This window comes from Protomyctophum parallelum (genome assembly GCF_964188405.1).
Source record: "Protomyctophum parallelum genome assembly, chromosome: 19".
Taxonomy (NCBI): domain Eukaryota; kingdom Metazoa; phylum Chordata; class Actinopteri; order Myctophiformes; family Myctophidae; genus Protomyctophum; species Protomyctophum parallelum.
The window spans coordinates 29,102,772-29,126,393 of record NC_139717.1 but is presented as its reverse complement, the minus strand read 5'-3'; positions in this window follow the sequence as shown (position 1 = coordinate 29,126,393).

The window sequence follows — 23,622 nt, the reverse complement described above, 5'->3', positions numbered from 1 at the left end:
TTCATTTAGTCTGAATGCTTGGCACACTGGGACGGTAAACGGAGAAGCAAGGTGGGCATAGGCAGCATAGTTGCGTTGCACTTTGCATGTGATGAAAGAAAACATTCGTTAACATGGCTCATTTGCATCCCTGGGAAGGCAGACGCGCGCGAACACGTAATGAGGTTAACAATGACTGACGATACATAGTGAGGCTGAAACAATGACATTTTAAGATTCTGTAATCTCGGTTTCTTGACGGCTCAACACATTGTCAAAGTTCCTTTGGCCGTGACTGCTAACGGACTGCCACCTCTAGTATTCATTAGTAGGCCAACTCCCACATAGAATGAATAGCCTGAGTATATTTGGAATGTCATAGCGTATCTGGAAATGTGTACCTAATTAACTAAAGTAACAAAGAATTGCATTGTGCTGTGGGCCGTATAGTGTTGTAGAGTAGCAGATCTGTTACTGGAACCATGCACATTGAAATGAGAAAAAACTAATGTTTCAGTGCTGCTGTTATAAATATCTATGACTTTACAGTGCATTTTACATCTACCAACATAGACGGTCGGTCATCTAATAGAGCTACAGAAGTACATGCAGATAAACATCATAGATAATAAACAAATTCCTGTCTGTGCGTGCACGTGTCCCTGTAGACAGTGTCAGTCACACTGCTTCAGCAAGCAGTGACTAGTCTGCGTTTCCATACTTGCCAACGCTGTGGTGCTCGGTGACTTCATACATTTGTGTTTACCTGGGCGTGCGCCAAGATTGTGTACATGTGTCTCTGTGCCGAGTGTGTGTGTGTGTGTGTGTCACACACACACACGCACGCGCACACACACACCTTTTTGTGTTTGTATGCGACTGCGTGCATGTGGCTCTTTGGGTGACTGACTGCTGAGCGACTCGTTTCCAAGTATGGTCATTATGAAGTAGGCCTGTCGCTTGGGGGCCTTTGCTGAAAATTAATGAGCGACAGCCAAGGGCAAAAAAGACGGGACAGCTGGCCCTGTCACCATCCCACACAGGAGCAGGCCACAGAGGGGGCAGGGGAGTCACCATCCCACACAGGAGGGCAGGGGAAGGAGACAAGATAGCAAGGAATCAGGAGACCAGCAGTCAGATCATAAGGAGACAAGTGGTAGTGAGTGGCACTGGCTAGTAGGCTTGCAGTAAAGGATTTTGGAAAAGTTTTAAAACAACATATTAGGGCACAAATATCGTGTGTGTGTGTGTGTGTCCCGCCCCTTAACAGATAAACTATTGAGTAGTAAAGTGTGTCCTGGTTTTTGTTGGGTCGAGAATATTAGGATAATTTGTGAGCTTGTAGATCGGCTATTTTCAGCATGCAACCAAGTGTAAAATGACTTATGCTGGATCTCTTGTCCACTAGTCCCTTCCTAACATTTTAGTCTAGTTTTTATTTGTTGACGAAATTGTCAATATATTTACTTTTAGTCATCGTAGCTTAGTTTTTATTTATTTTCCATTTAGTTTTCGTCAGTGGAAAAAGGTAGTTGACGAACATTTTTCGTCTTAGTTTTAGTCGATGAAATCAACACAGAGGTTTTTAAAGGATTGCTATAGCGCCCCCCTTTGGCCAACTGGAGTAAGACTGGTTTCAGCGCTATTTGGCATGATGCTCTATCATACTGTAAAGTTTCATAAACGTGTATTAGGTGCAGAAGAAGAATTTTCATAAAACTGCAATTTTCACATAAAACCTAAATTTTTCCACTTAAAAAACATATACTCCCGATTTTCTACAAATGCGTGCATTTTGAACAAAGATCACAGGAGGAGATAGATTTGAACTGTTTTTCATATAAAATTGTGGGTGATCTGAAGGTCGGAGGTCAAAAGTTAGAACAAGAAAGTAGTTCGGCATGAGGAGACTCATATGTGTATCAAAGTTGTATTGCTGGCGGTCCAGTTAACGGTTCATGAGCTTCAAAGTTTGCATTTTCAATTGAGTGCTATAGCGCCACCCTTTGGCCAATGGTCGTGGGCTTTGTGTCCTAGTGCACCGCTTGGCATAGCCCTCTAACATATTGCCAAGTTTGGCGAAAACCGACGGTTAAGCCAGAACTGCTGTTTTTGGTGGAAGGAGACCACCTTTGGGCTTGGTCCCTTTTATGAGTTTTGATATAATGATATTGCACTGCAGTTAAATACATTAGTAATGTGATACATTTGTAGACTGTGACTTTATGGTACAAATACCATATAATGGTAAATGGTTATAGCATGACAGGAGATGCAGTTGGCCCTAGTCAGCCCTATAGTAGTTTGAAAAAGGTTGTTATGGCTGTGGCAGCATAACATGGCCTGGCCAGTAGCATGTATAGAGTGTCGCAGTCCCGCCCCGACGAGAGGCCAGGAATATAATTCCCTGTTCATTTCCCCCATAGCCAACTCGGCTGACAAATCATGACAATAAACACAATGTTTTGGGCAGAAGAAGAAGAAAAAAGTCAGGGTACAACACTTTTTGTTTTGTTTTTCTTCTTGCTAATTATTTGATTGGCCGAAAACATTGTGTTTATTGTCATGATTTGTCACTGGCCAAGTCTTTGTCCGCGGCGTAAACGTCTTTAAAAAATGATTTCAAACTCCTCAATGAGGCCTCCCCCCTACCTATTCTTATCTACAAAATTCTAGGCTCTCTAGTCGTGGCGGTGGAGTTTTCAATTCTAATTTTATTTGTACCCCTCTCTCTTTTGGTGATTTTAATTCATTTGAATATCTGGCATTCATTATCAAGCAACAGCGTACACTCTTTGTCTTAGTCTACCGTTCCCCCAAGCCAAACTGCTCTTTCCTCACTGAAATTTCAGACCTGTTAATGAGGCGGGAGCGGGTGGGGGCCAATGCTTTGGAGGGTAGGGAAGTAGACAACATATTAAAAATGATGGAGGAATGGTCAGAAACACCACCCATAGCATTAGTTTCAATGTTTGAAATGTTCACCCCTGAGGATAGGACAAGATCGAGGGTGTGACCTAGCCTGGGTAAACCCACTCCCCCTGCTGGACAACATTTCATTCTGCCAGGAGGGGTGAGTCTGGCATAATCGCCTGTGTGGCTGTTTAGCCATGGGGCGGGAGAGTAGCGTTGACGGACAACCCCTTCAGCCAATCAGCGTATATCAAAACAAGAGGCGTCATCTAAACGCGTTCCGTTCCTACTTCCTCATTCCCATGTTTGTTGTTGTGAATGAGTCGAGGAGTTCACATGTCATCAACTGCTCAAATCGTTCCTGATTGGCCAACGTGCGCTGTCAATCACAGAGCCCTGAGCTCGGTCGCGGATTGGCTCGTACCAAAGCTGATACAATCTTAAGGACTTTGTATTACCATTTAGCCAGACTCACCCCTCCTGGCAGAATGAAATGTTGTCCAGCAGGGGGAGTGGGTTTACCCAGGCTAGGTGTGACCTAGTTTATGGACCAGTTGAGTGGATCATGAGATCGAATGATTCTGTTAGGGTGAGGAAATCCTTAGCTGCTGCGTTGGTGGGGCAGCAGACGTGAATATTGTAGTCGCCCAGGAGGACGACGCTGTCAAATTTTGGCATAAGTAGTGTTAACCCTTTAACCGCCACCAAATTCTGTAACATTTTTGTCACCACCGCAACCACTCCTGCTCTCCATTATTCCCCCAACGACCAACTCAACTCTTTTAACACCATCTGCCAGACCACACTGGATATTGTAGCCCCCTTCAAAACCCGGCTAAACTCCACCCATAAATCCTCACCCTGGCTGAACGACCACACTCGTACCATTAAGAGAGAATTTAGGATTATTGAGCGCAAATGGAAATCCTCCAAGTTAACCATTTATCTCAAGCTGCTAAAAGACCTCATGAAGGGTTATAATAACGCGGTGAAGGAAGCTAGAGCAAAGTACTTTTCAAAACTCATCTCAGAGAACTACAACAACTCTAGAACCCTATTTAAGACCATTGAGCTGGTCACCGGGGATCCCCAGACCCGCATGGAGGCATCCCCTGACCGCTGCGATAAATTATTATCCTTCTTCATCAGGAAGATCGACTCAATTAGGTCCCTGCTGGCCACTGCACAACCCTCTTTAACTGCCCTTTTGTGCAGCGGAGCGGATATTGCTCCTGTCACTCCCGTTGCCCCCCTCTGCTCTCTCGGCCAGATATCCCTTGAAAACCTCCATAAAACCCATCACCCATATGAAATCCTCCTCCTGCCCCCTAGATATTGTCCCTACCTCTCTTCTTAAGGAAATCTTTCCCACCGTTGGTCCCCATATCCTATCCATCATTAACAGCTCATTGTCCTCTGGTTCTGTTCCCCCCTCTTTCAAAACTGCACTAGTCTCGCCCCTCCTTAAAAAAAAAAACCTGGACCCCTCTGTACTTAGCAATTTCAGACCAATATCTAAATTACCATTTATGTCTAAAGTTCTGGAAAAAGTGGTCTGCACCAAGCTCGTTGACTATTTAAGCGAAAACAACCTATTTGAAAAGTTCCAATCTGGTTTCCGTGCCCTCCATAGCATGGAGACAACTCTCCTGAAGGTCGTCAATGATCTCCTCCTAGCCACAGAATCTGGGAACTGCTCCGTCCTAGTTCTCCTTGATCTAACAGCAGCATTTTACACCATCGATCACGTTACACTTCTCAACCGCCTCGAGAAATATGTGGGTATCTCAGGCACAGCCTTAAACTGGTTTTCATCCTATTTAACCGACAGACATTTCTCAGTCTCCATTGGTGAGTCCATCTCATCCAAAGCCCCGTTACACTGCGGTGTCCCTCAGGGCTCTATTCTTGGCCCTATCCTTTCTCCCTGTACATGCTCCCACTTGGCAACATCATACGGAAACACAACCTCAATTTTCACTGCTATGCTGACGATACCCAGCTTTACCTCCCCATCAATCCTCATGACACCTCCAGCATAGCCATACTGCATTCATGCCTAGCCGACATAAAGGCTTGGATGACAATAAACTTCCTCCAACTAAATTAATCAAAAACTGAAGTATTAATATTTGGCCCACCATCTGACAGAGCACATCTTGAAATTAGCCTCGGCTCCCTACGTCCCAATATAAAATCCACAGCCAGAAACCTGGGTGTCTTTCTGGATTCCGACCTCTCCCTGGACGGTCACGTAACAAAAGTTGTCCAGTATTCATTTTTTCACCTTAGAAACATTGCAAAAATCAAACCCTTTCTCTCCCGCCCCGACCTCACTAAAGTTATCCACGCTTTCATTTACTCCCGTGTAGATTACTGTAATTCCCTATACTCCTGCCTCTCAAAAAAATCCATCAACCGGTTACAACTCATTCAAAATGCTGCAGCTCGCCTCCTAACAGGCTCCAAAAAATACGATCACATCACCCCTATCCTGGCCACCCTACATTGGCTGCCTGTCTCATACAGAATACATTTCAAAATAATTTTATTCACCTTCAAAGCTAGATCCGGACTCGCTCGCTTACAGTACATATCTGACCTACTCGTCCCCTACGAGCCAGCCCGTGACCTACGTTCATCCGGCACGGCCCTTCTTTAAAAAAAATCAGGCTGCAAAAAAACTGTAGGTGACCGGGCATTCGCTATCCGTGCACAGACTCTCTGGAATGCCTTGCCCCTAGAGATCAGGCTTGCCGAGTCTGTGCCCCGTTTTAAATCACTCCTTAAAACTAATTTCTACAAAGTTGCATTCAACCCCATGTGATTTGTGATTTTATTGATTTCTTGTTGCTATTGTCATGTATTTTATTCTATTGTGTGCCTCCTTGCTATGTTTTTATATATGTCTCTCTGTTAAAGCACTTTGTGACTTGTTCTTAAAAGGTGCTATACAAATAAAGCTTTATTATTATTATTATTAAATAAATACTTTTTGAAAAGTCTATGAGGAAAATTAACGGTGGAATTCTCTTCCCGGGGCTCTCGTCGTCATGAAAGGAGGCGGGACTGCGACACCCTATCGCTGATAATTACTCTTCCATCAGTTCCATCAGGCTCTGATATACACTAATACACTGCCACACGCAAGATATCATGTGTGATGTGTCTGTCACTCACTACATGAAATATCTCAGGCCTGTGCTGCCTGCTATCAGGTAGCCCATCTGACTATTAAGAGACCGAAGAGTCATCAGCTGCACAGGGATGACGCAACCCTCTCGAGGTTGTTGTGAAAGTTTAGCCTGCAGTGAACTCAGACGGCGGCGTGGGGAGCGATACTTACCTCGCCACTTACATTGGGCTCCTGTCAATTACGTAGCAGGTTTTCAACCTGGTCCTCATTGACGGTTTGAAAATAAAAAGGTATAGCGTGACCGCATATCTCTGTAACCAGCAGTTTATAATCTGTCTGTCTGTCTGTCTGTCTGTCCCGTCCTCCCCTCACTCTCCTATAAATAGGTCAAGTCACAAGTGTGACCACTTCAACAGCTATCCCAGATTCCCTCTCTCAGCCATCTGCAGTTCTAAATGCATCAGGGCACCCTTCCATGTGTCTGTATTAGGGCACCCTTCCATCAACATCACTAGTGGTAAAAGTGGGGGTGATGGAAATGCACGTCGCAGACTCACGAAGGTGCTTCACATTTCAATGTTATATTGCGGCGAAACACTTTGTTTGTCTGAGGAGAGGTGTTTGGTGCATTTTCTCAGAAAACTGCTGAGGGTACCATATTTATGCTATTTACTATTCTCATGGAAGACCAGTGATTCACACACAAAGTTCTAGAACTGTCAATGTCATGCCCCAATGCAAAGTTGCTCATGTAAATAGACATACCTAGCATAAATATACAGCATCACTCGCTATAGCCCCCTGTTCAATATCTATGATCAAGTTCATAAGATATTAACTCATTTTCTGCCGGCCTCTAAGCGCAAAGGATGCGCCTCCTGGTTCTTTTGCGGTCTGGTCCGTAATGACGGGGAGCGAGGCTTTAGCAGAGTTCTGCAAGCGTCAAGAAAAGTCAAGAAAATATGCCCATGTGTTCATGAGGGATTTTGTTCAGATACTGTAGTCATAATTTAAGTCTCTTTGTTCCCAGTTCCATGAAAATCCTTTATTGAGTTATTATAGCTTACTAACAGACAGATGGATGAACAGACAAACGGAATCGGGTGAAAACCAAAAAGCACAAAATAGTTTTCTTAGCAAGGACCGCACAATCAAGATGCATTTAATAATAAATAAATTAATGTTTACAATACTTCCATTACCAAATGCATTGTGGGAAAGCTTCATAGGGAGTCGATGCATGTGGGCACGACACACCACCACCACCACGACTGACTGACAGACATTGACCCAGCAAAATAGAGCGGGCGAGCGATCGCTAAATTATTAGATAGATTTACAGTGAAAAGAAAGCCAAATTGGCTCCCTACTGAATTAATAATTGTATTGCAATACAGCCCTTTGCAACAGTCTAAGAACCACATGTTTTTTCATCTGAATGTCCTCTGGCCTTGTTCAGTCGGAGTGCTTTCTTTCACGGCTTAGTAATGGTTTCTCTACAAATGCATTCAAAGGCCTGGCCTATAAAGCTGTTTCCCTCTTTATGGTACAGTAAGTGTTTCTATTTTCTCTTTCTCTTTGTTGTTTTGTTTTGTTTACCATTCAAAGTTTCCTTTGAATGGTAACCACAAAGAATGAAGGGAGTGGGAAAGACAAGACCCCCCTCTCTTGGGGGGTTGGGTTGGGGTGGTCGGATAAAGGAAACGGAGAGACCTCTGTCATATTCCATTTAGGCATGTCAAGGTGTTGAAATGAGAAACACAATGGTGTGTTTACAGTGGCAAGAATAGTCAAGAGGGCAAGGACAAACGTGCCGTACATGGGCTGCCGCTGTGGCGCTTACTGTACCTCTAATTGTGTCACACTTTTGTCACCGAGGTGTGAGCTTTCGAGTTGAAATGAGCGCTAATGAAAATCAATACAACAATTTACACAATGCAAGGTGCTGTGTAGGTGCTGTGTGCATGGGTCCTAACTCTAACCCATTTAGACCTGACGTCGAAATGTATAAAATGTCTTCTGTGCCACATTTGCACGATAAAACAAAAAAGACCTACAAGCTCGTAGTGGCGCGCTATGAGCTTGTAGATCTGCTATTTTTCAATAGCTAAATTATAACACCAAAATGGGTTCCCGCCCAAAATGGGCTAAATATTGTATATGATACGTAGCTTGCAGAGTTAGTTCTGTCGGATGTACTCGAGCGGCTTCATGCTATGCTCAAGGGCACATACTGTACATATATATACTCGAGGTGTTAATATTATGCTGCATTACTGGGTGTATACAGTGTTTGCAAGACCCACATGTCATTCGCTGATGTGGCAGTCAGCTGACCATTTGGGCGGGATATTTAAGCTCAGCTAGACTCATTCTTTCTTCCTGCCTTCCTTCTGCATAATGGTTCCTGGTTGTTGTTATGTGATGTTTGCTCCCATCGCCACCCCAGCACCGCCGGTGGGCTCTGCTATGGCTTATTGTGCGTATTCCATATCGATTTTATTTTTCTATTTTTTATTGTATTGCTTGGACCCTGTTATCACTGCTTTCATCTCCATAGCCTATTGCTCTTGTATTGTAGATGTAATCTACATTAGAGAATGTTTTGTGATTGTGTGATTTAATCATGAAAACTAAGGTATGATCTACATCCAGGCAAGTGATGTATACAACAGTGGTTCCCAAACCTTTTCATGTCAAGGACCCCCAAATTGACTAGCCCGCAGACCCCCATTTGAAAAGGTATGCCAGGGATAAGAGAAGATTTTTACGGCTCTAGCAGTGACTCTCAACCCATTTAAAGGACGGACCCCCATTTAATGGCATTTCTATCTATGGGACCTCAATTTATAGCGTAAAATCAATGTTAATTTAACTCTGAGAGTGTACAAATGGACCCGTTGAGTGGTCAGAAACGCTTCAGTACAGTTGTGGCTCTGGTGGCCCTAGTATACGGGGCCGAAATTGGATATTACCTTACACAATAATTGTGGACAAAAGCAAACGTACCAAAGGTACAAAGGCCAGACCTATGACCTTTTTGCATACCTAGTGTGCACACAATTCACAGCTTTTGGGTTATGTATTGGACCGTAGGACGCTAGTTACTTGCGCAAGCAGAGCGCGCAAGTAATATTTTCTCCCGGTCCATATGCACCGTCCCAGCCAACCCGACACTTTTGATGCGTATGCAAATAAAACAGCAAAATTGTGCCTGATTTGCTGGGACCAGATTACATAAATGACCATATGTCTTACGTCATCATTGAGAGCTAGTCATACATATACATATATATGTAATTTGTAAAATAAAATAGCAAATTGTGCCTGATTTGCTGGGACCAGAGTACATGGTGTGTATATGTATGACTAGCTCTCAATGATGATGTAAGACATATGGTCATTTATGTAATCTGGTCCCAGCAGAATTTTGCTGTTTTATTTTCATACGCATCAAAAGTTGCGGGTTAGCTGGGACGGTTTTTGGCGCAAAGTAACCACAGTATACCGCTAATCAACTTACAAATTACATATACATATGTATGACTAGCTCTCAATGATGACGTAAGAAATATGGTCATGTATGTAATCTGGTCCCAGCAAATCAGGCACAATTAGCTGTTTTATTTGCATACGCATCAAAAGTGGCGGGTAAATGACCATATGTCTTACGTCATCATTGAGTCATACATATGTAATTTGTAAAATAGCAAATTGTGCCTGATTTGCTGGGACCAGAGTACATGGTGTGTATATGTATGACTAGCTCTCAATGATGACGTAAGACATTATGGACATTTATGTAATCTGGTCCCAGCAAATCAGGCAAAATTTTGCTGTTTTATTTGCATACGCATCAAAAGTGGCGGGTTGGCTGGGACGTTTTTTTTGCGCAAAGTAACCACAGTATACCGCTAATCAACTTACAAATTACATATACATATGTATGACTAGCTCTCAATGATGACGTAAGACATATGTTCATGTATGTAATATATCTGTGCCTGATTTGCTGGGACCAGATTACATACATGACCATATGTATATGGATTTCATACATATATGTAATTTGTAAAATAAAATAGCAAATTGTGCCTGATTTGCTGGGACCAGATTACATACATGACCATATGTCTTACGTCATCATTGAGAGCTAGTCATAGATATACATATATGTAATTTGTAAGTTGATTAGCGGTATACTGTGGTTACTTACAGAGAATATGATATAGGTGGGGGAGTTATGTTTGTTATAAAAGAAGATATTTCCATTAAAATAATTCAAAATGAAATCAAGATATTAGAAAAAGTAACACGTATGCATACATGTAAAAGATAAAGATCTATATATCATTCTTATGTACAGATCACCTAAAACAGACCTTTCAAATTTAAACACATTTCTCGAAAACATGGTAACGTATCTATCATCTCCGACTTCTGCAATTATGATAATAGGAGATTTCAATGAAGACCAATATAGTGAGAAAGGTAGAAGTATAAAGACCTTCATGTCAAGATTAGGCTTTAAACAATTAAATACAAATCCAACTACAGATTACGGAAGTATTTTAGATCATGTATATTTTAACAAATGTGAAAGTATTATTACAGAAATTGAAGTTAGAGACACCTATTACTCTGATCATGATTTAGTATTAATATCACTATATTCCAAGATGAAATACATTTAAAACAATTGACAATTTAGAATAAATGATAGAATAATTATACTGTACAACACATTTGTTCAATTTAATTCAGTTTATATACCTTTTTTCTTCATCACATATCAATGATTTATTTTTCTTTAAAAAACTAAAAAGGGATCCAGAATATATCTACATCGATATAACTATTTCTTATATAGATAGAAACTTGAACCATACTTAATAATACTAGGTGTTTATATGCATAAAGTAGGTAGGTAGCAAATAGTTACAACTAATAATTAGTCATTTCAAATGATCCTTCACAGAGATACTGAGATTTGACAGTTTACAGCGGTCGAAAGTACTTGTGCGCTCTGCTTGCGCACTAGTTGGCCATTTATAGCCTACTAGTGTGCAACAAGCAAGTATGCATTCGACAGAGTGCAGTTCTAGTTTATATTTAGGTTTTATGACACACACACACGACATACTAACTTCATATGAATAGAACATTAAAGTTTTCCGTATCAAATCACAACAGCTGAAAATGTTTATTGTTTGGCAGAGGCATTATGTTATACTGCAGATTCTATTTTTGAACATTGTGTTGTGTAATGCTTTGTTTGACCCACATATTATTAGTAACTTATCACATGGCGTGGTTGAATGCTTGATTCCGATTGGTCAATCGCTGAATTCAGCTGTGTGATATTTCTTGATAACAGACCGCTAATCAAACCCTCTGTGCACCAGCTGCGCGGCTGCGCCCGCTTGATTTACCGTTGTTTCCAACATGACAGCCATGTAAACACACACACACACACACACACACACACACACACGCACACGCACACACACACACACACAGTCATTTACGGCTAAACATTGCTCTCAATTTTTTTTTTTTTACATTTGTGCTAGAAAATGGATTCTATTTGATCAACTCATGACTTACTTGTTTTCAGACAGTGCTCCAGCCCTGCAGCTGGGCAGCACAAATACTTTTTTTGTTGTGTTTTGGATAAATGTATTAATTCATGTTAGGTAGCCTAATAATCTACCTAACAATGATGGGAATCAACAGTTTAATAAGGTCTGGGTTCATACACGACAAAACCCATTAACCAATTTTGGGCGGGAACCCCTTTTTGTGTTTTAAACATTGTTATAATTTAGCTATTGAAAAACAGCAGATCTACAAGCTTGTAGGTCTGCTATTTTTGAAAAATCGTTAAAATGTGGCGCAAATCATTGAATATATATTTCAGAGAGAACATTTTTAACTAAAATATTTGCTTCTGGGGGGTCCCTGGAACTACATATTTTGAGATGGTTGTTCGTGGCCCAATAGAGGTAATTCTGGGGGTCCTTGACATGAAAAAGGTTGAGCACCACTGACATAGAAACATAGGTTTTTCAGAAAAATGTTTTGATTTAGAAGACTTTCTTTTATCGACCTCAGTCCAAAATGGGTTAATAAGGTCTGGGTTCATACACGACAAAACCCATTAAAATATCCAGTCAGTGGTTTGATTATCCAGCAGGTCTTTCCCTCCTCTCTGTGCCAAACGACGCACCGAGCAGCAACACAAAAACTCTCAACCAGTCCCTGAACTCTCAAGGTCAGCTGTTGCTAAGCCCTGATGGAAGTCACGCTCTCTCACATAATGAATGGAAAATAATACAAAAAGGAATAATAAATGGATATGCAGGGATATGCAGACCTGCATTCAACTGTGCCCTTGCTACGGCTGGTCCAATAATAAATGGTAATATGTATGTATATATATATATATATATATATATATATATATATAGATATCCTTTGTGCTTCTTTTAACCCATTTAGGCCTGACGTCGAAATAAAAACAAATAAGTCTTCTGAAAGAATATATATTCAAAGATTCCCGGCAAAAAACACCTTTTTTATTTTTCTATTGACTCCAGATAAGCGGTTGAAGATGGATGAATGAATTTTACTGTCCGGGCCAAGTTATTGTGGAACATCTTACTACATTTCTGGTGTGAAATGGCACGAGGTACCCCCACAAAAAGACCACCCCAAAAGGTAACACACACACACACACACACACTTGATGTTTGGATTACAAATACTTGGTTCTGACTAAAACGCACGCACGCACAGACAGACAGACACCCCAATCCGTGATTTGGGGTGCTCTGTTCAAACAATGACCATGTGATGTGCACCATGGCCCATGGGGGAGAAAAGCCATGACAGAAATGGAAATAAAATCATTTTAGATAGCCCCGGGTGACACCATGATGGTGGCATATTGCGTTATCGTCTGTATCTCACAATAAATGTTCCACTTGTAAGGATCATGGAGACATTTGCCCACAGTATCGGGCTGCTGTCAGAGGCTCTATGATGGGTTGCGTCCTGCCAGGACAGAGCAGAGACAGGTGTCACAATACTCACTGTCCTCCTGAAACAGACACTTCTCTGTTTCACATTTCACACTTATGGAGGCCGCTGCCACAGTTGCGCTCTCTCTCTCTCTCTCTCTCTCTCTCTCTCTCTCTCTCTCTCTCTCTCTCTCTCTCTCTCTCTCTCTCTCTCTCTCTCTCTCTCTCTCTCTCTCTGGTCACATGGAGAGCATAAGTTCAACAGCATATCACTGACACCTGTCACACGCACACACACACACACACACACACACACACACACACACACACACACACACACACGCACGCGCACGCACAATGAGAACATGGTATTATTCCATGTCATTTGTAATTGGGAGGAAAACAAGCAGTGGAACTTGGTTTCAAGGGAAAATGAGATATATTTGTACAGCACTGCTTTCACTCATGTTCCACAACCCTTTGAGAATTTGTTTCTATTCCATCAGTATACGTTCCGAGTTCATGACTTCAATTATGTTTGCATTTCCTTGTCAATGACTTTGTTTACTGTTTAACGTATACACTTTAGAAAAATGCGATGATAGAGTGATCGTAATATTAATTAAAAATTTAACAAATTTGCACTCCTGAAACAACCGACAAAGGGGGTGGAATCTATTAATGCAGAACAAGTTTGTGTTCTCTCTGAAAACCATTATGAGTAGGGTTGTCCCGATCGGATCGGGTGATCGGAAATCGGGGCCGATCACGTCATTTTCAAATTATCAGAATCGTATCGGGAGCCAAAAAACATCCCTAGTATCAATATTATATCCATATGATGATATTAAACTTGATATTGTATGTGATTTGGGATATTGTACTATTGTGATGGCATGAACGTGTTCTATAAAATATAAATATCTGATCGGGAAAAATATCGGCAGATGCTCAAAATCAAATGATCGGAATCGGATCGGGAGCAACAAAAACATGATCGGAACATCCCTAACATAGTACAAAATTCTGACTCCAATTTTCACTTTCAGTACTATCAACTATCAAAAGACTCCATACTGGCTCAGTCATAATCATGCATTTGCTGTTTGTTTGCACATGCTCTTGTGTGGAGATTGTTAGCCAAGGCTCATTTTTGTTTCCACCCAGATTATTACCGTTAACAAGGGGGATGGCATCTCCACTCACCCCCCGCCTCAAATTCCCCACTGAAGATAACTGAATGAGTATCTTACTAATAAGAATGCCAAAATTGCCTGGCAGCCACACGTGAACAAAAGAACATACATACCTCTTGCATGAAGGAATTACAAGTTGATGATCCTGGTCCTCCTGAAATGCCAATACAGCAATTGTGGTTGTGATAAGTGAGCTAAAAGACCAGTCCATTCTTTATTCTGTCCTGAGGGACAGGGTGACGGTAAACATTTACTACAGTACGGTTAAACGTATGTAAGGAATGTTCAAGGATTACTTTTTTATGTAGAAGTACCAGAACAGGCTATAAGATGAGCAGTGAGGTTCTAGGGTTCAAAGACCACTTCACCCATTTTAAACATATATCTTCATACTAGGGGGGAAAGAAAAGTCTCCGCCAGGTCAGGAAGGTTATTGTAACCTCCTGGTGGCTCTATAATATTATAAATAGGCCAATGTGAAAAGGTGCCATGTCTTCTTAGGCCTTTCACGGCAATTGTATATGCTGCATTCTTGATAGATAGGTTTGAATCCCGTTCAATTTAATGTATGTCATTGGTAGGCAGGATTCTGTTCTGTTCGGCCTTCAGATTTATTTTGTATTAAAGGGTCAATGATATAGTAAATAGTTTATTCTAGTCCATTATTTTGTTCATCTTATGACTTATATTATTCATCGTGCCCTATGAATGATGATATATTATGTTTTGCGTGTTGTAAGATGTCTCTCTTAGTTATTGTTTATTGTACAATAACATGACTATGGTATGGACAGAACTACTGAACCACAGGCCTGTGTGTATGTATTTAACTAATTAGTGCCTCTGACACAATTTTGTTATTAATTACTATTTACTAATTGATCCTAATTCCTCAAGTCCCGCCAGCCCTATAACAAGGCAGCACAAGAGATTCTCAACTCCACCTCTGAGGACATCTCCAGAGATGCTTGGTTGGCAGCAGCGTGGAAGCAGGAGTGGGAGTCAGCTGGGCCCTCCCACATGCATCGCTACATCTGGGAACCAGGAGATGGCGCCACAGGAGGAGATGACATACCTCGCCAGCAATCGACTACACTGAACCGCTTACGAACTGGGGCTGGGCGCATCGATGTAGAAGTGGGGAGTGCGGCATGCCAAGTGCGGTGACCCTGAGCAGACCTCCGACCATATCGTCAACACCTGCCCCTTATACAGACCACCCTCGGAAGCCAGCCTCTTTGACCTGGGACCAGAGATGGCTCCACGACACCGAGTTGGACCTCTGGCGTTACAGAAGAAGACGGAGAAGGAGCCCACAGCAGCTGAAGAATCAAGGTAAGGCTTGGCCTTCCTTCTTTTCTATGTTTTGGTTGGAGTCTGTAACACGGTACGGAATTATTTTATTTTATTACACTTATTACTCATATGGAGGAATTAAATATGTTGAAAAATCGTCAACATCGTCCATGTCCGTAGTATAGCAGTATGTCGGAGAGGCTTATCGTCTGTATCACCCAGAGCACATCTGTCCCCGTTTCACTATGCGCGGGGCCAGTGGTTAATTCACAAACCTTTTAGCTCAAACTACCGGTAGTTAAAATAGCATGTTCACTATGTTCACTACTTCTTAAACATTTGTTCTCTAATTTATGGAAGTTCTTAGGAGTTTTCTTTGATTTCCTCATGAAATTACAGAAATAAATCATTTAATTATTTTGGGAATGTTTTTGGAAATGTTTTAAAATAATAGTAATTAAAACCCACAAATGGGTCCCGACCCACTATAGGCCCCTGGAAGACGCACTGCAGAGGTGGAGCGCAACACCAGACGAGTCAGATGATGATGGTCTATTATGTTTAAAATCAACGTTGCTTAATGCGCCCCTGGTCCAATTCACCCTCGTTGGGACACTGGGACAGTATAGTAGCCACGGTAACGCGGAGGGTCATGGCCAGGGGTCCTTCTCATCAGTGGACCAAACAATACCTCAACACCTGCCCAGCGCTGTCTCTCAGCGAGAAACACACGCCTTCTCCCCCTCTCTCTGTCCTCCAAAAAGACACGCACGCACGCACGCACACAGACATGGACACGGACATACAGTATAGTCCAAAATTAAAATTTTAAACTGCACATGTGAGATACATGTGTATGTGTGAGATGCTAATAGACAGACATAGACACACAATTGGTGTGCAGACTCTTAATTCAGACACGCATGCACGCACACACACACACACACACACACACACACACACACACACACACACAGTCACACACACACACACACACACACACACACACACACTGACGAGCCCACCTGACCTCTTTTGGTGATGGTGTTGAGTGTATAAGTTGTCTCAGCTAGTTTGCTCCCATTAGCGTTGGGGTTAACACCTGCGTCTTCCTTGTTTTACACCCAGCCTGGGAAGAAATGGATACTGTTACTGAGCTACACAGTCAGCAGACCTGGGTGGAAATATGGTTCCGGTAATTATGACATTACTCACAGCTTTAAGTCACAGTGTTGTTTTCGTCGACTAAAACTAAGACGAAAAATGTTCGTCGACTGCCTTTTTTTCACTGACGAAAACTAAATGGAAACTAAATGAAAACTAAGCCATGACTAAAACTAAGACTAAATATACTACTGACAATTTCGTCAACAAATAAAATCTAGACTAAAATGTTAGGAAGTGACTATAGTGGACAAGAGATCCAGTATAAGTAATTTTACACTTGGTTGCATGCTAGAAATAGCCGATCTACAAGCTCACAACGCGGCACGCTTGGCTATTTTCAGCAAGTGTAAAAACAGTCATTACGACGGCATCAAGGCCCGCCAAAATACATTTTAGTCGACTAAACCAACTGTAGATTTTCCTAGACATTCCAGGTGACTAAAATGTGACTAAAACTAAAATCAAAATTTGCTGCCAAAAACAACAGTGGCGTTAACTTCTCAGCAGCCTTGAAAATGAAAAACAAAACAATGGACGTATAGAGCCCTGACGTCACTCACTCATCCCCTCATCGGTTCACGGAAGTCATTTCTCTATAGAGAATAACATGGGCTCATCTTAAAATCGTTACACGTGTAACCTGTGTTCAGACAGACCACTCTAGTGAGGATGGAAAAACATGGTGGAACGGAGACTGCTACAACATGCATTGTGTGGCATTAATAGAGGGGTTCCACAGTTTTATGAAACATTACTCTCTCTTTCTCTGGGTAGACACAACAGGAGGATCAGTCGTGCACATGTGCTGCTGGATACATTCCAGGTGTGTGCGTGCGTGCGTGCGCATGCTTGTGCTTGCGCGAGAGAGTATGCACCAGGGTCCATTTTCAACTCATTCAAAGCCCAGAGCTGTTAATTGTGCCTTTAAAAAGAGTGTGTGTGTGTGCATGGGTGGGGGTGGATGTGGGGGTGCCATAGAGTATATATGAATAGAGAAGACACCCGAGTTCTCCTCCCATTCACTTGCATTAAGTTGCTCAAAAGCGCATGAGGCGATTTCACTCCTCCTTCCTGGTAGGAACAGAGTGCATTCTGGGACGGATTGCAATGGTGAGTGGCCCCAAACACATGAACGCGCTGCCGTTGAACACGCACGAGCGTCGTCCGTCGTGAACGTGTACAATGATAGACAGTCAATGGACAGCGCGTTCATGTGTTTGGGGCCAGGCTGCAATACCTTCATTCGGCCACTATGTCCATTTCGCCTCAGGGTTTCCTCTGGGTGCCTTCTCTATTCATATATACTCTAAGGGGGGTGCATCTGTAGTGGTGCGCAGGAGTGGGGATTGAACCCCAGTCTCCCACTCGCCAGACAGACCCACAACCTGTCGTGCCAATATAGGGCCTGAGCCCGATTGGCAGGGCTGCTGTGGGTCTTGGTTAGGTGCTACAATTTCATCTCCCATCAGCAAATATATAAGCTAGATGTTTGTCAGCACATGCATGCGTGTGCGTGATGTGTGTGTGTGTGCCTGCATGTGCATCTACCATTTCTGCAATAGCAAATTAGGTTAATTGGGTGCAATTAATTGCTGTGATGCCATTAAGATATTAATCACACACGATAAACAAGCCTCGTCAAAATCAAAGAATTTTACAAAGTGTTTACAAAGTGTGTGAGGCGATATGTATTTTCTGTCCTTGAAAGTGGCACCTTTTTGAAGGCATAGATGCAGGTGCTTCAAAACTATATTCAATGAACAGACTCATTCTCTACCCTCTCAAGCACATCTCTTCAAAAGAGGTGCAGGTGAAAGAAAATATAATTAATTGACACATTGGTGTGACAGTGCTATTAAGTACACTGCCATTAAAACTGCAAAGCTAAAAGGAGAATGCAAAAGGGCCAGCATTTTCCTGACCCGCAGTCCCATTTGTATAACCTTGATTCAGTATCTTATCCATTGGAATATATTTGTGCGTTGCACTTCACTGTGATGAAATGCAGAAAACCGCACTGCAATTTTACCTTTATTGATCCCACGAGGGATCAAACCTTTTTTTCATTGGGGCCCTCCATCTTACACCCGACAAACGTTGAGACCCCTCCATGTGCATGCGCTGCTCACGCAACAGTATTTTTATGTTTTTCTGTGGCTTTCGCCATTTATTTTATAGATATTTAGTGGGACAAGCACTTGTGATTGTCCATATAGGCCTATATTTCTCGTACGAAGAATAGTGAAAGTAGCAAGTAATTTTGTGCAACATGCTAAACATTTTGGACTATACCCGCCAAACAGACATGCAGGCCTCACGCCTTTAACCCTACTGGGGATTAGGCGTGCAACCCCAAAAGGGGAAACACGTATGTAGAAGACACTAGCCAGCCTTGGTGAATTATGGCTGCCATGACAGACAAAATGTAGAAAAAAGTGGAATGTCCGCACACGATATAATTCTGCTCCCCGTCTTTTTTATTACAACCTATAAATACAAATGACAGACAAACCCTCCAGAACAGGGTTTGTCTGTGTGTACTGTATACACTATGTATTCTATATGTCCCCTTAAAAGTGTAGCAATCACAGTTAATGCATGGGATACAGCTAAATATAATGTCATGACTGAATGGTGATGTTTAGATATTATCATTCTAAAACTATGTTGCTGCTGTTCACATTTTGAGGCTTTAACCTCTGCCTTTATGACATCTCTGGCACCATTGTTTATGGAAGATGCTTCTAAACATCTATTCTATTGCTATAGTTTGAACACTTCAAATGCCCTTTAATCTTATCTAAAAATAACTGAACGACAGAAAATAGCTGATCTACAAGCTCACAACATGTTGCGCTGCGACGTGTTGTGCATTCCCATACACATCATGATTCCATAGCTCCTATGTTGGCTTCTATGGAATCCAAATGACTGAACTCAGTCATGGTGACTGTGAACTTTAATCCATGCAGTTCATGCCACTACGTACTGTATGTGCGTGGAGTCACAAAGCAGAAGCCAGCCCAGCCATCTGGACCTCGCAGCACAGGTCTCCGCCAGGACAGGTAGGATATTGTGGGGCAGCAATGTTGATGGAATATGATCACATGACATGACTATAGAGATACTGTAGTGTAATGTGTACCGTTTTGCATGATGTTTACTTTGGACAATATCTGTAATATTTAAAAAATAATGTTTACTGTATGTTTACTGTATGTGCAGGGTCTAATGTATCTCCAACAATAATTTTGCTATAATAATAAAATTAAAAATCTTTCAAATTAAAGTTTATAACATGTTCCTGTTTTCCTGTGCGCACACACACACACACCTCCACACGGGACAGGACAGGACAGACTTGATTAATAAGCTCATAAGGCTGCCTTATGAAGAGATGAATATCGGGTCGTAAAGGTCAAACATCGAGATCACAATAGTCACGGTTAAAATTTACCGTTTGGCCGCCAGGATTAATTAAAGAATGATTACTATTACGCAGGATATAGCACTATAATTGTATTGTATATAGTCATAGCACGCCATAGTACATATGTATAGCATAGTAGTAAATATGTATAGTTTATATGTATAGTGTATGTATAGTTTCATTATATAGATATTCCACTGTTACTTTCTTAGCTTACGCATGTTTCATGATAAATGCTTTTATGTGATGTATTCCTATGCTTTTGTTCTTGCTTAAATGTAAGTCGCTCTGGATTATGCTAAATGCCTAAATTGTAAATTGTGTGTGTGTGTGTGTGTGTGTGTGTGTGTGTGTGTGTGTGTGTGTGTGTGTGTGTGTGTGTGTGTGTGTGTGTGTGTGTGTGTGTGTGTGTGTGTGTGTGTTGTCTGATTAGGTGTTGATCTCTCACTAGCTGATGAGAATTAAGTACAGGCCGGCGCCATTACAGCGACCGCTATGCTCCGTGCAATAAGCGTCTGAAAGCGAGCGTGCACAGCACTGCACACTCAAATGGATGGCTAACAACAGATAGCCATCCGAAGCTAATGTGAGTAACCTTTCGACTAGATCGGATCAAAACATGTATTCAACTGAATAAACATAACTTAAGTTTATGGGCACCTGCTGAGACTATTGATTAATGTAAGTTACATTTTTCGGCAGGGGAAGTATTAAGAACAGATGGGTGCCTTTTCATGACACTTGGTGGTAAAGATCAGTAGACTAACCCGAAGAGATTAATAACATGTGGCTTTTAAAGGTCTAAAGACAAGGTCGGAATTCACGGCAATAAGCAGGAAATTACTTACAAGGTAGTGTGTACAGTATATACACTCTGCTACATTTCAACTTTTTCAATAGACCTTGAAGAAATACAAATGTAATAGAAATACCACAGCATATTATTAACAGCTGGTACGTTAGTGCTTACTAAGTCAAATAGTTGTCTACAGCATGCGGGGTCCTCCACTTATCTGTCTCGGCTCGAGGAAGTAACCTATGCTCGCATCCTGCAAACCTCTTGACAGGCGCAAGAGAGAATGCCAGACATTCCTATTTGAATTCCATATCCAGCTTGGGGTGGGTGGATTGAGGGGGGAGGGGGGGGGGGGTTTCCCACCCTACTTCCATTGACAATAACAGTGAATGGGTTCATCACTGAATACTCTCCAAGCTTTTCTGCCCTTCGGTGTAGTACGATATTTCAGTTTTTGACTGCGGTTCTAACTCCTCCACTACTACTAACAGGTGTTAGTACAGCCAGGAGCTTCCGATTAAATAAAATATTGGCCTCTATACTATAGGACTGTCGTAAAAAAAAAAAGGTCCAGGAGGCCAGAATTTGGTACCTGATACAGTGCATATGGAGTTGATAACCCCATTCGCCCTATGCCGATAATATAGTTGGACCATGAAACGGCATCTGGCCCTTTTTATTAGCCTCTTAAACCCAATTTAAGGCTAAGTATATATACTTAGTGAACTAATAGCAGGGACTGGGTTGCCGGGTCATCTCTGCTTGGTACGCTCCGTTTTCCCTCTACACCAGTGGTTCCCAAAGCGAGGTCCAGGGACCCCCGGGGGTCCTTGAGGGAGTTCCAGGGGGTCCCCAGTTAAATGATATGTTTGGAACCAAATGAACCTTTATGGGTGCTGTAACTCTGAGTGTGTACAAATTTGTGCATATGTTGCATTTGTACACTGTCAGAGTTAAATTCACATAGATTTGACAATATAAATTGGGTGTCCCAGAGATGGAAAATAGAAATGCCATTAAATGGGGGTCCAGAGACTAATGTATGTCAAATTAAACGGGTTGAGAATTCCTGCTAGAGCCGTACAAATCTTCTCTTAGGGGTCCATGGCATTATCTCTTCAAATGGGGCTGTAAAAAAAGAATTGTACAAGATCACAATCTAATCTTCCATTTTCACGGAATGTTCACCCCCAGAATAGTTACGCTATACTGTAGAGTTCAAGTGGTAAGAAGTAATGTATACTGTATAGCCACAGGTTAGTTGTCTCCACCAGGCCGAAGGCATGGGGAGAGAGTATGTTTTGCACTCTGTCCGTGTGTGTGTGTGTGAGTCTGTGTTTGTGTGTGTGTGTGTGTGTGTGTGTGTGTCCGTCCGTCCGTCCGTCTGTTAACAGCTAATCTCCGGCACCGTAACCCGGTCGATGCCATATTTTGCACACACACTCCCTAGATGCCAACAATGAACCTCTACAGCTCTGCCCCAAATTTTCCAGAACGTCCTGTTATAGCGCTACCAGGAGGCCGACTTTTGAAAAACACATCTTTTTACATTACTCCTCCAGATTATGACCAAAAATACAGCAAATTGTTACGCACTATCTTTATAGTCATGTGTTCAAGACGGATCTGTCCGATATTTCAGATTCCATCCTAATTGGCTAACATTGGCTTTCAAAGTTTGCAGGATTGGCCCCGTTTTGAACAAAAAGCCTCAAATCATGAACGCAGCGTACAATTTACGTGAAATCTTTCTCGCACTTTCCTACTAGGCTGAGGAATATATCCTACCATTTTCACGTTGGCCTGTTATAGTTTGCATTTTTGCAAAACACATTTTTGGAACAAAATGCCTCAAATCATCCAATTGCCATCAAATGCGTAAGAAGAAATGTCACCCTTTTCACATTATATATTATTATGTATTATATAGTGCCACCAGGAGGCCACAACCTGACCTGCCCTGGTGGAGACCTGTGCCCCGAGGGGAACTTTTTCCATTTTGATCTGTTGCAACAATGTGTTATTTATTTTCATTGGTTATTGCCATTCATGCAGCATGCCGCACAAATCAATTTAGATTTGATTTCTCCTCAATGAGTTTTAAATATCCTCACGTTTGAGTTGTCTGGTCGTTACTCTACTCCGTAAGCAGCTAGTAAACAGCTAGAGACCTCCAACCATCTAGCACTGGTAGTAGATTAGGACCAAACTATTTGACCCTCGACCTGTAGAATCTGACGAGCCACTGAGGGATTGTGGCGGTTCATCGTATTGCATTCTTCCCATTGGTTGGTTTGATCTGTTTGCTCACTCAATTAGCACAAACTGCCTATCAGCCTTGACTGCATGAGCACATGTATTAAAGTGGAATTCGGATGAATTTTGGCTTCAAAATGCCATGCCATGGATGGGGAACAGAGTGGATGACATTCACTGATGCCTGTACAGTGTACAGTACAGGTCAATGTCACAACTTTATTGTGTACAGTGTACACAATAAAGTTGTGACATTGACCTGAGAAATTCAACAAAATGGAATGGAACAGGAGGAGAATGTGGCTGTATCTACAATGATGTTACCAGGTTGAGAAATGACACCACCGCCAAGAGCATGCCGAGATTGCTTGAGACCACTTCGAGACTTTTAAGTCTCTGCTTAAATTTTTTCGACTTGGCTTTTAATCACA